The 12365-nt window shown below is 51.7% G+C and overlaps 1 long non-coding RNA gene across 1 annotated transcript; it reads left to right on the top strand.

Annotated features, from left to right (window-relative positions):
• The first annotated feature begins 4348 nt into the window (after positions 1-4348).
• LOC146253800 (uncharacterized) lies at positions 4349-10457 on the top strand. Its single transcript, XR_014731788.1, has 3 exons — positions 4349-4388; positions 4462-4509; positions 10261-10457. It is a non-coding gene; the product is annotated as an uncharacterized LOC146253800 (long non-coding RNA).
• Positions 10458-12365: the final 1908 nt, after the last annotated feature.

Genomic DNA, 12365 nt, shown 5'->3' with positions numbered 1-12365 from the left:
CTACCTAGTGGGTATATTGTTTTTTCTATTTTGCAACCCGTGTTGACAAACGCAAAATAGGGCTGTAATATCGTTTTGTCACTTTAGTAACTCAGACTTCAGTAGGCTATAACGGCTGGTTTTCGTTTTTTGGGAAATAATGTAATAACCATATAACACAAATAGTCTAACAAGCCATCAATCGTTGGTTTGATTACTCCATATCCTTTATGCTGGTATCTGCAAAAAAAAAATGCATAACAGGCTCGTAATATCATTTTGTCCATTTCGGATGACAGAACTAGATTATGGGGAAATGCTTGGTTTCCGTTGTTTTGTTTCATTTTGGAATCACGGAATAACCATATAACACAAATGGCATAACGAGCCATTTACTTGTTTGTTTGATTTACCGTAATAATACGGTAGCCAGTATGGTATGCATAATTATGCATACTGACCATACTGGCTCTCGTGAAAAAGAGAGAGATGTGCAATGATTGGAGGTGTTATTATTTCCGAACACCAGAGGGCAGCAACGAATGTCTTTTTTTTACCTGTGATCTGTAGGCCTACTATCTTGAGGACACAGCAGCAGTTTCTTTAGTAGAAAACACACACACACCAAGCTGGATGCACTTGTTGACCGAGTTTACTAGTTGCTACTTAGTTAGTAAACAATTCTTTGATGAACCAAGTTTAATATATATTAGAAACAGGGCCTGACATTATTATTTTTTGCTGTAAACGCCACAAACTTCACGAGTTTTCCATATCCAAGTTGAAACGTTCAAATGGACAGGATAAATTCTGTGCAATGTTTTTCATGAAAACTCCCTAACTTTATTGTTTATTTAAAAAATGGTTTTGGCATTATCCATACGTCTCTCCACTTAATGTCTTCAAATTTAGATGACCAAAATATAGTAAAACACAGCGTATAATTGTTCTTTAGTAATTTTCTAATATATCTATTACTGCATTTATCTTTGACAATGTTAATATCACCAATAAATATCGTAACACTGCAAGTGGGGGCTTGTAAGTGTATATCAACAGGTGGATATCCAGAAAATCGCAGCAATTAAACCATTTTACTTGAGATGATTGACAATTGTCAAAGATAATTGCATAATCCTTTGGTTTCACAGGAATCTGACACTTTTGTAAGAATTCTGAGTACGATAACAGCTGACATGTTCATTGAATATTGACTTTCTTTTATACAAGATATCTCTATTATTCCATACAAAATATTGATTAGGTGAAAAGTTGTGGTTACAAGCTAATTGCCAAGCCAGCAGTGCCTGCTTATGGAAGTTTGCCAGTTTAATTGTTATTTAGTAACTTGTGGGCTTGCTACTTAGTTAATAAACAATGATCTTTGAGGAACCCAAGTTTCATATATAGTATATTAATATATAAACTGCAAAGGTAGACCACATGACGTCAACTTGCTCACTATGATTGCCTCAATGCACTTCATTAAAACGTACAACAGAGCTGAAAGCGGTCATTTAGGTGGTGGGGGGAGGGGTTACTTCAGTGCCGCCGCTCCCATAACGCGCACTACGCACTGTGCGTAGGGCACCAAGGCCTGAGGGGGCACCAAAAAATTGCCAACTGAAAAATCATAAGTTATTATAATTATAATGCCGATATTATTTCAGTAGGTCTATATAAATATTACGCACCTTTTAGGCATGTATATCACAAAACAGGCAAAACAAGAAATATATTTAATTGCTCAAAAAAACTTTACTGTACATTCTATGATGATTTTATATTCAATTGATCAAATAGTTTTTAAATGAGTAATAAAGGTGGAGAGCTCCTTGGCTGCATGCTTTCAGTTTTAAATGTTTATAATTAATTTGGAAAACCATGCTAAGAAACGTAAGGGTGGGACTGAAAAATTAAGTGACAAAAACACATCACCTTCACTAGACAAGGTTTTACCAATTGAAAAATAAACATTTGAAAGGATTGTAAATCTAGTTCTTAAAGAAAATTGTAGCAAACCGTAGTCAACTTTAATCAAATAAAACTTAATTGCCCAAGAACAAAATTGTGGCTGGTGAAATTGCTAGGGTGGCTAGTAACTTTGGAAAACCACTAGCCACAGTGGCTGGTAAGCAAAAAATAATAATGTCAGGCCCTGTTTCTAATATATATTAAACTTGGTTCATCAAAGAATTGTTTACTAACTAAGTAGCAACTAGTAAACTCGGTCAACAAGTGCATCCAGCTTGGTGTGTGTGTGTTTTCTACTAAAGAAACTGCTGCTGTGTCCTCAAGATAGTAGGCCTACAGATCACAGGTAAAAAAAAGACATTCGTTGCTGCCCTCTGGTGTTCGGAAATAATAACACCTCCAATCATTGCACATCTCTCTCTTTTTCACGAGAGCCAGTATGGTCAGTATGCATAATTATGCATACCATACTGGCTACCGTATTATTACGGTAAATCAAACAAACAAGTAAATGGCTCGTTATGCCATTTGTGTTATATGGTTATTCCGTGATTCCAAAATGAAACAAAACAACGGAAACCAAGCATTTCCCCATAATCTAGTTCTGTCATCCGAAATGGACAAAATGATATTACGAGCCTGTTATGCATTTTTTTTTTGCAGATACCAGCATAAAGGATATGGAGTAATCAAACCAACGATTGATGGCTTGTTAGACTATTTGTGTTATATGGTTATTACATTATTTCCCAAAAAACGAAAACCAGCCGTTATAGCCTACTGAAGTCTGAGTTACTAAAGTGACAAAACGATATTACAGCCCTATTTTGCGTTTGTCAACACGGGTTGCAAAATAGAAAAAACAATATACCCACTAGGTAGGCCTACACGGACTCTGAAAGCAATCTGTAAAACATCAAAAAAGCATCGTAATCAAATCTTGTAAAATGTTATCATAAATATTTCAGAAGCAAACGGTGAGTTCAAAAACAGACATAACGAAATAATTGGAAGTTGAAAGTAATAATTATACAATTTCCGAGTCGGATTGGCAGGAGCTCATCAGCACTAAATTGACCAAACAAATTGCCAAATGGGAGGATCCACGTGCACAAACCCCTCTACCTGCAACAATCACTGACAAAGTCACTTCACGTCTAACGATGATCAAATTGCACTTCAGGTGCGTTTGAACGAAGGCTTGCCCTCCTCAAATTGGATTGGTCGTCCAATTTGAGAGAACATCTTAAAGCTCTGTGATATGTGTATTGACATTATGTTGGTAGGGTGGCATTGAGATGCTGTTCAACATGGTGCCGTGGAATAATGCTCAGTTTTGCATCTTAGTACTGAGGACTTTGACCTCTTTTGTAGCAGTTTCCTATGGTAGTATTAGAGATGGGAGCACATTGAGGTTAACAAATGAAGAGACCGATCCAACGGAATTTGGGACCAAATTTAGAAGAGACCTTTTTGGTGACGCAAATGAATCCACTCCAACTGGCGTCATAACTAGAACGGGCTCTCTTGCCTTTGATTCAGATGGTCGTGAGGCTAACCAAACCACAGGCATGGCTTGTGAGTATACACAACATCCCTCAAGTTAGCCAACGCGTGTTTAGCGGTGCCTCCAGTATAATGACTTACTCCCTACTGTCTTAGCTCGGCACCTGTTGATGAATGCTAAGCTAGAGCGCATGGGACCTTCGGTGCAGTGCGCTGATGATGCTATGACCTTGCGGGTGAAGGGAGGGAAGACTCCCCATTTTCTGGTTGACAACGGTGAGGTCAAGGATGCATTTCTGTGGATTTCCCGTGACAACGGCAAGTAGTTTGATCTGAGAATCTGCTTTGTGCACAGGTGACGGGACTCTCATTCCCATGACTCGGCTGCCATCTCAGTGTGGATTATCTGTGAGACGGTCACGCAGAGATGTGCTTTTTGTAGCTCCATACCAAGGCTGCCATGTTACTGAGCAGGTAATTCATTATGACGTAATGGCAGACTAAACACACCCCTCTTTATTTGGTTACATTTGAGCCAAGTGGTCTACTCTTCCAACAGGGTGGTGATCATGTACTGCATCTAAAGCTGTGGGGGGAGTCCATGAAAATGTCTTGTCCTCTTGCACCTCCTCACCTTTCAGTCTCCTGCCTCCGAAAAGGCATGGTGTTGAATATGGGTAATATGGCAGCAGATGCACTCTCTGTAAAAGGTACATTTCAGCAGTTGCTCTCATTTCTGGAATCAAAGTTCATGTACTGTATTTCAACCGTTTGTTGACTAAATGACTAATGGTTAATTCTTACGTTTAGTCTCTAACGTATGGGAGCCCCTGCTGTCATCTAGACAACTTTGTGGATTTACTGTAGCATCGCATTCTAGCAGATTGATGATCAGGGCTCCTTACAAAGAACCCTGCGTCAAGATGGAGGTTTAGTTCCAACTTCTGATCAAAAATATGTATGGTATATTTGGGTCTTCCACTAATGCTTTTGTGTTTACAGGATACGGTTTATGTTCTCGTCCTGTTGCTGGATGGCCAACGGCTTACAGTATCCTGCCTGTCTCCAACTGCTGCTCCGGCAACAACTGATGACACTATCCTGACACCAGACATTCTGCCTTACCCTCAGTTTCCAGGGCAGCCAGGTTCCCCCGGGTCCCCTCAATTTCCAGGGCAGCCAGGTTCCCCCGGGTCCCCTCAATTTCCAGGGCAGCCAGGTTCCCCCGGGTCCCCTCAGTTTCCAGGGCTGCCAGGTTCCCCCGGCTCCCCTCAGTTTCCAGGGCTGCCAGGTTCCCCCGGCTCCCCTCAGTTTCCAGGGCTGCCAGGTTCCCCCGGCTCCCCTCAGTTTCCAGGGCTGCCAGGTTCCCCCGGCTCCCCTCAGTTTCCAGGGCTGGCAGGGTCCCCTCAGTTTCCCGAACTGCCAGGTTACCCAGGGTCTCCTCAGTTTCCTGGGGTCTCAGGGTCATCAGATTCTGAGTCAGTAGAGCTGCCTCCATACCCCAAGTTCCCTGGACCATTCCCAATGACTACCACGACAATAGCTGTGCCCATTGGCCCCCAGAGAACAGACCTTCCTTACCCCCCTTTCCCTGAGTCCCCTCAGTTACCTGGACTGCCAGGGTCCCCTCAATTTCCCGGACTGCCAGGTTACCCAGGGTCCCCTCAGTTTCCAGGGTCCCCTCAGTTTCCAGGGCTGCCAGTTTACCCCGGGTCCCCTCAGTTTCCAGGAGAACCAAGTTCCCCAGGCTCTCCTCAGTTTCCAGAGCTGCCAGGCTCCCCTCAGTTTCCAGGGCAACCAGGGACCCCTCAGTTTCCCGGCTCCCCGCAGTTTCCAGGGCAACCAGGGTCCCCTCAGTTTCCCGGCTCCCCGCAGTTTCCAGGGCAACCAGGGTCCCCTCAGTTTCCCGGCTCCCCGCAGTTTCCAGAGCTGCCAGGTTCTCCCAGCTCCCCTCAATTTCCAAGGCAGCCAAGTTCCCCAGGGTCCCCTCAGTTTCCAGGGCTGCCAGGTTCCCCCGGGTCCCCTCAGTTTCCAGGGCTGCCAGGTTCCCCCGGGTCCCCTCAGTTTCCAGGGCTGCCAGGTTCCCCCGGGTCCCCTCAGTTTCCAGGGCTGCCAGGTTCCCCCGGGTCCCCTCAGTTTCCAGGGCTGCCAGGTTCCCCCGGGTCCCCTCAGTTTCCAGGGCTGCCAGGTTCCCCCGGGTCCCCTCAGTTTCCAGGGCTGCCAGGTTCCCCCGGGTCCCCTCAGTTTCCAGGGCTGCCAGGTTCCCCCGGGTCCCCTCAGTTTCCAGGGCTGCCAGGTTCCCCCGGGTCCCCGCAGTTTCCAGGAGAGCCAAGTTCCCCAGGCTCCCCTCAGTTTCCAGAGCTGCCAGGCTCCCCTCAGTTTCCAGGGCAACCAGGGTCCCCTCAGTTTCCAGGGCAACCAGGGTCCCCTCAATTTCCCGGACTGCCAGGTTACCCAGGGTCCCCTCAGTTTCCAGGGTCCCCTCAGTTTCCAGGGCTGCCAGTTTACCCCGGGTCCCCTCAGTTTCCAGGGCTGCCAGGTTCCCCCGGGTCCCCTCAGTTTCCAGAGCTGCCAGGCTCCCCTCAGTTTCCCGGCTCCCCACAGTTTCCAGGAGAACCAAGTTCCCCAGGGTCCCCTCAGTTTCCAGAGCTGCCAGGCTCCCCTCAGTTTCCCGGCTCCCCGCAGTTTCCAGGGCAACCAGGGTCCCCTCAGTTTCCCGGCTCCCCGCAGTTTCCAGAGCTGCCAGGTTCTCCCAGCTCCCCTCAATTTCCAAGGCAGCCAAGTTCCCCAGGGTCCCCTCAGTTTCCAGGGCTGCCAGTTTACCCCGGGTCCCCTCAGTTTCCAGGGCTGCCAGGTTCCCCCGGGTCCCCTCAGTTTCCAGGGCTGCCAGGTTCCCCCGGGTCCCCTCAGTTTCCAGGGCTGCCAGGTTCCCCCGGGTCCCCTCAGTTTCCAGGGCTGCCAGGTTCCCCCGGGTCCCCTCAGTTTCCAGGGCTGCCAGGTTCCCCAGGCTCCCCGCAGTTTCCAGGAGAGCCAAGTTCCCCAGGCTCCCCTCAGTTTCCAGAGCTGCCAGGCTCCCCGCAGTTTCCAGGGCAACCAGGGTCCCCTCAGTTTCCCGGCTCCCCGCAGTTTCCAGGGCAACCAGGGTCCCCTCAGTTTCCCGGCTCCCCGCAGTTTCCAGGGCAACCAGGGTCCCCTCAGTTTCCCGGCTCCCCGCAGTTTCCAGAGCTGCCAGGTTCTCCCAGCTCCCCTCAATTTCCAAGGCAGGCAAGTTCCCCAGGGTCCCCTCAGTTTCCAGGGCTGCCAGGTTCCCCCGGGTCCCCTCAGTTTCCAGAGCTGCCAGGCTCCCCTCAGTTTCCCGGCTCCCCGCAGTTTCCAGGAGAGCCAAGTTCCCCAGGCTCCCCTCAGTTTCCAGAGCTGCCAGGCTCCCCTCAGTTTCCAGGGCAACCAGAGTCCCCTCAGTTTCCCGGCTCCCCGCAGTTTCCAGAGCTGCCAGGTTCTCCCAGCTCCCCTCAATTTCCAAGGCTGCCAGGTTCCCCAGGGTCCCCGCAGTTTCCAGGGCTGGCAGGGTCCCCTCAGTTTCCAGAACTGCCAGGTTACCCAGGGTCTCCTCAGTTTCCTGGGGTCTCAGGGTCATCAGATTCTGAGTCAGTAGAGCTGCCTCCATACCCCAAGTTCCCTGGACCATTCCCAATGACTACCACGACAATAGCTGTGCCCATTGGCCCCCAGAGAACAGACCTTCCTTACCCCCCTTTCCCTGAGTCTCCTCAGTTTCCAGGGCTGCCAGGTTCCCCCGGGTCCCCTCAGTTTCCAGGGCTGCCAGGTTCCCCCGGGTCCCCTCAGTTTCCAGGGCTGCCAGGTTCCCCCGGGTCCCCTCAGTTTCCAGGGCTGCCAGGTTCCCCCGGGTCCCCTCAGTTTCCAGGGCTGCCAGGTTCCCCCGGGTCCCCTCAGTTTCCAGGGCTGCCAGGTTCCCCCGGGTCCCCTCAGTTTCCAGGGCTGCCAGGTTCCCCCGGGTCCCCTCAGTTTCCAGGGCTGCCAGGTTCCCCCGGGTCCCCGCAGTTTCCAGGGCTGCCAGGTTCCCCCGGGTCCCCGCAGTTTCCAGGGCTGCCAGGTTCCCCCGGGTCCCCGCAGTTTCCAGGGCTGCCAGGTTCCCCCGGGTCCCCGCAGTTTCCAGGGCTGCCAGGTTCCCCCGGGTCCCCGCAGTTTCCAGGGCTGCCAGGTTCCCCCGGGTCCCCGCAGTTTCCAGGGCTGCCAGGTTCCCCCGGGTCCCCGCAGTTTCCAGGGCTGCCAGGTTCCCCCGGGTCCCCGCAGTTTCCAGGGCTGCCAGGTTCCCCCGGGTCCCCGCAGTTTCCAGGGCTGCCAGGTTCCCCCGGGTCCCCGCAGTTTCCAGGGCTGCCAGGTTCCCCCGGGTCCCCGCAGTTTCCAGGGCTGCCAGGTTCCCCCGGGTCCCCGCAGTTTCCAGGGCTGCCAGGTTCCCCTCAGTTTCCCGGCTCCCCGCAGTTTCCAGGGCTGGCAGGGTCCCCTCAGTTTCCCGGCTCCCCGCAGTTTCCAGGGCTGGCAGGGTCCCCTCAGTTTCCCGAACTGCCAGGTTACCCAGGGTCTCCTCAGTTTCCTGGGGTCTCAGGGTCATCAGATTCTGAGTCAGTAGAGCTGCCTCCATACCCCAAGTTCCCTGGACCATTCCCAATGACTACCACGACAATAGCTGTGCCCATTGGCCCCCAGAGAACAGACCTTCCTTACCCCCCTTTCCCTGAGTCCCCTCAGTTTCCCGGACTGCCAGGTTCCCCAGGGTCCCCTCAGTTTCCCGGACTGCCAGGTTCCCCAGGGTCCCCTCAGTTTCCCGGACTGCCAGGTTCCCCAGGGTCCCCTCAGTTTCCCGGACTGCCAGGTTCCCCAGGGTCCCCTCAGTTTCCCGGACTGCCAGGTTCCCCAGGGTCCCCTCAGTTTCCCGGACTGCCAGGTTCCCCAGGGTCCCCTCAGTTTCCCGGACTGCCAGGTTCCCCAGGGTCCCCTCAGTTTCCCGGACTGCCAGGTTCCCCAGGGTCCCCTCAGTTTCCCGGACTGCCAGGTTCCCCAGGGTCCCCTCAGTTTCCCGGACTGCCAGGTTCCCCAGGGTCCCCTCAGTTTCCCGGACTGCCAGGTTCCCCAGGGTCCCCTCAGTTTCCCGGACTGCCAGGTTCCCCAGGGTCCCCTCAGTTTCCCGGACTGCCAGGTTCCCCAGGGTCCCCTCAGTTTCCCGGACTGCCAGGTTCCCCAGGGTCCCCTCAGTTTCCCGGACTGCCAGGTTCCCCAGGGTCCCCTCAGTTTCCCGGACTGCCAGGTTCCCCAGGGTCCCCTCAGTTTCCCGGACTGCCAGGTTCCCCAGGGTCCCCTCAGTTTCCCGGACTGCCAGGTTCCCCAGGGTCCCCTCAGTTTCCCGGACTGCCAGGTTCCCCAGGGTCCCCTCAGTTTCCCGGACTGCCAGGTTCCCCAGGGTCCCCTCAGTTTCCCGGACTGCCAGGTTCCCCAGGGTCCCCTCAGTTTCCCGGACTGCCAGGTTCCCCAGGGTCCCCTCAGTTTCCAGGGCTGCCAGTTTACCCCGGCTCCCCTCAGTTTCCAGGGCTGCCAGTTTACCCCGGCTCCCCTCAGTTTCCAGGGCTGCCAGTTTACCCCGGCTCCCCTCAGTTTCCAGGGCTGCCAGTTTACCCCGGGTCCCCTCAGTTTCCAGGAGAGCCAAGTTCCCCCGGGTCCCCTCAGTTTCCAGGAGAGCCAAGTTCCCCCGGGTCCCCTCAGTTTCCAGGAGAGCCAAGTTCCCCCGGGTCCCCTCAGTTTCCAGGAGAGCCAAGTTCCCCCGGGTCCCCTCAGTTTCCAGGAGAGCCAAGTTCCCCCGGGTCCCCTCAGTTTCCCGGGCTGCCAGGCTCCCCTCAGTTTCCCGGCTCCCCGCAGTTTCCAGGAGAGCCAAGTTCCCCAGGGTCCCCTCAGTTTCCAAGGCTGCCAGGTTCCCCAGGGTCCCCTCAGTTTCCTGGGTCCCCGCAGTTTCCAGGGCTGGCAGGGTCCCCTCAGGTTCCCGAACTGCCAGGTTACCCAGGGTCTCCTCAGTTTCCTGGGGTCTCAGGGTCATCAGATTCTGAGTCAGTAGAGCTGCCTCCATACCCCAAGTTCCCTGGACCATTCCCAATGACTACCACGACAATAGCTGCGCCCATTGGCCCCCAGAGAACAGACCTTCCTTACCCCCCTTTCCCTGAGTCTCCTCAGTTACCTGGACTGTCAGGGTCCCCTCAGTTTCCCGGACTGCCAGGTTACCCAGGGTCCCCTCAGTTTCAAGGGCTGCCAGGTTCCCCCGGCTCCCCTCCATTTCCTGGGTCCCCTCAGTTTCCTGGGTCTCCCTGCATTAATGCTGCCCTTTTCAGACTTAAATCAAAGAGGGGTAAGCAGATGGTTCATCCAGTGTACGACATCATGTTCAAGGACGATGCTTCCCTTCAGTCGAGTGTTACACCGGCTCCAGCAGGTACCGCCAAGTCTTCCACCACTGCTAGTGTGGAGGACCAAAGAAGGATTCCTGGCTTTAGGTCTCGCAGTAGGGGTGCACTCCCTCCACCTGCTCCCGAGAACTCGTAGCAAGTGACTCAACAATTCTTTTTGAAGTAATTGTGTAACTTTACTTGAATAAATTCTCACCTTTACACTGGTTTACTGGTTTAGAAATGTATTTTTGCTGGATGCTATTCTATACGGTATGTTGGTTATCAGACACTTTTATCCAAACATTGTTTTACACTTGATTTGTCCTGAGTCCTTAATTTAAATTCACAGCTCAATTGGTAAAAGGACCTTCTCACTCTGGATTGGACCAGTAGTTGAGTTTCCAGGGTAGTGTTCAATTTGACGGTACTATAAAAGCACTGCTGTTTGACTTTCTGGACAATATTGAATTGGGTTTTAGACGAACCATAGAATAATGTTGCTGTACAATTGCGTAGGCCTGCTTCCACCTTTGTATGCTTAATCTTTACTGGAAAAGGTGTTACCAGTTATAGGAAACTGCAGCTTTGCGTTTCTTCACCCCTGTGGTCCTTTGGTATGCAAATATGGTTGTCGGTTATTAAATGGAGCTCGGAATTATTGTGTAAAATCAATGTTCGTTAACCACATGAGCTGAGTACATCGTTACACCCCTAGTCTCTGGTAGAACAAATTGGTCCTAGCTGGTTGATGAAATGGTTAGTGTTCATGGACGTGGCGCCATTTGGCTCTATGAACATTTGTTATGGTTTTAGTGTTCACACAATAGGTTTACCTATTCTTAGTGTATGCTCAACACAGTTGAGTCCCTCAGGATGTGTGCTGTCACCAAACAGCCACACTGGTGGGGTTGATGCACGTGGCTCTCTCAAAGTAGGTCTCTGCCTCCTCGTGGGGCTCACCCATCTCACACATGCACACATCAAGCTGCAGGCTGGAAACACTGTTAGCCTATACCAGATGGGTGAACATTCCCAGCTTCGCAGCAGCGGAAGCGTTGCTGAAGCCAGAGGCCCCCACTCTGCTGCCTGCTCACCTGGGCAGGTGTGCCTGGTCTTTGGATACAGCATAGTAAAAGCACTCCTGAGCCTTCAGGAAGTCAGCTCTCAGCATGTAGAACACCCCGTGGTCAAACCAGTGGGATGGGTTATTGCGCTCGAGTCAGCCCCTGTAGTCAGCAAAACACCCAGAAGATGGCATAATTCAGGTGAGGAAAAATTGCAGAAAACACCCAGTGATAAACCAGTAGGTTCACTGAGGGACAGAATGGTGAATGAACCCATGTGGTATTTTGATAAATAGGTTTGAAGAGGGTGTTGGCAGCGTGTTCATGCCAGGGTCAGTGGTAGTGGACCTCCTGGTAGTACTGAGAAGCCAGCTGGTAGTCTCCTCTCAGCTGAGGCTCCCTGGCAAAGTGCCCCAGCAGGGCACAGTCTAGCAGCGGGTGAAGTGGGCTCTCCTGGGCATCCATAGGGTCTGGAGACGGGGAAACAAGTAGCCTGGTCCTAACCGGACTCTCGTACATTCCATTTGTACAGAGAGTCTGGGCTCGCTCTATTGACAAGTATTAACTTCCTTGAAGGCGAGTACTCTGTTGAAGTTTACTAAACTATTGGTTCTGCCCAGAGCCACTGGATCTGCCATGACCAATCGCTAGCGTTCGCCTTAGCCAACTCCTTCACCACTAATGGAGCTAGCTGGAAAATCAAACGAACCCCGTGGGGATCAAAGATTGTTCTTGCTCCGGCTTTAACTTCTGGATATTCAGCAGCGTTGCCACAACGGACCGAATGGCTTCGCTCGCATCTTTCTCCGCCGCCATTAGGGAACTACAACTCAAACTAGCACACATCAACTTCATCGTTCTCAGCCACTCCCTCTGTTTGCTGATTGGACCAGTACATTTTTTTACCTGAGACGTCTGACCAACATACCTCAAGCCCAGACGCAGTACAAAAGCAAAATGAAAATTGAGCGGAAGTACATAGGAGGGCAGAGCCAGGCTAGGTAACAAGACACCAAGGAAAACTATGGGAAAGAACTTAATGGATGACACGGCACAAGGCTGGTTTGCTACTGTCGCTGTGGACACATCTCCAGACACTTCTAAGGTGGTAACTAGGTGTGTTTTGCCTTGTTGAGAGCCACGTGCATCTCATCCACCAGAAACACATGGAGCTGGCTGGGGAATGTCTGGAGCTACTCAGCATCAGTGAAGGCCTCAGTCCTCAGCATCTTCTCCTGTTCGATCTTCACCACAGAGTACTAAAAAACACACACAGACACACAAACAGTAAGGTAGGTTTCTTTCCAAACAGCTGCTTGTACTGCTCCAGAACCTGGCCCGCCACACTGGCAATCTGGCTGTGGTACCCTTGGATAGCCTAAGGCACAAC

Source organism: Hypomesus nipponensis, chromosome 17, assembly GCF_054491055.1.
Source record: "Hypomesus nipponensis isolate SF chromosome 17, ASM5449105v1, whole genome shotgun sequence".
NCBI classification, from domain to species: Eukaryota; Metazoa; Chordata; class Actinopteri; order Osmeriformes; family Osmeridae; genus Hypomesus; species Hypomesus nipponensis.
The sequence above is the reverse complement of the archived record's forward strand: the minus strand, read 5'-3'. Positions and strand labels throughout refer to the sequence as shown.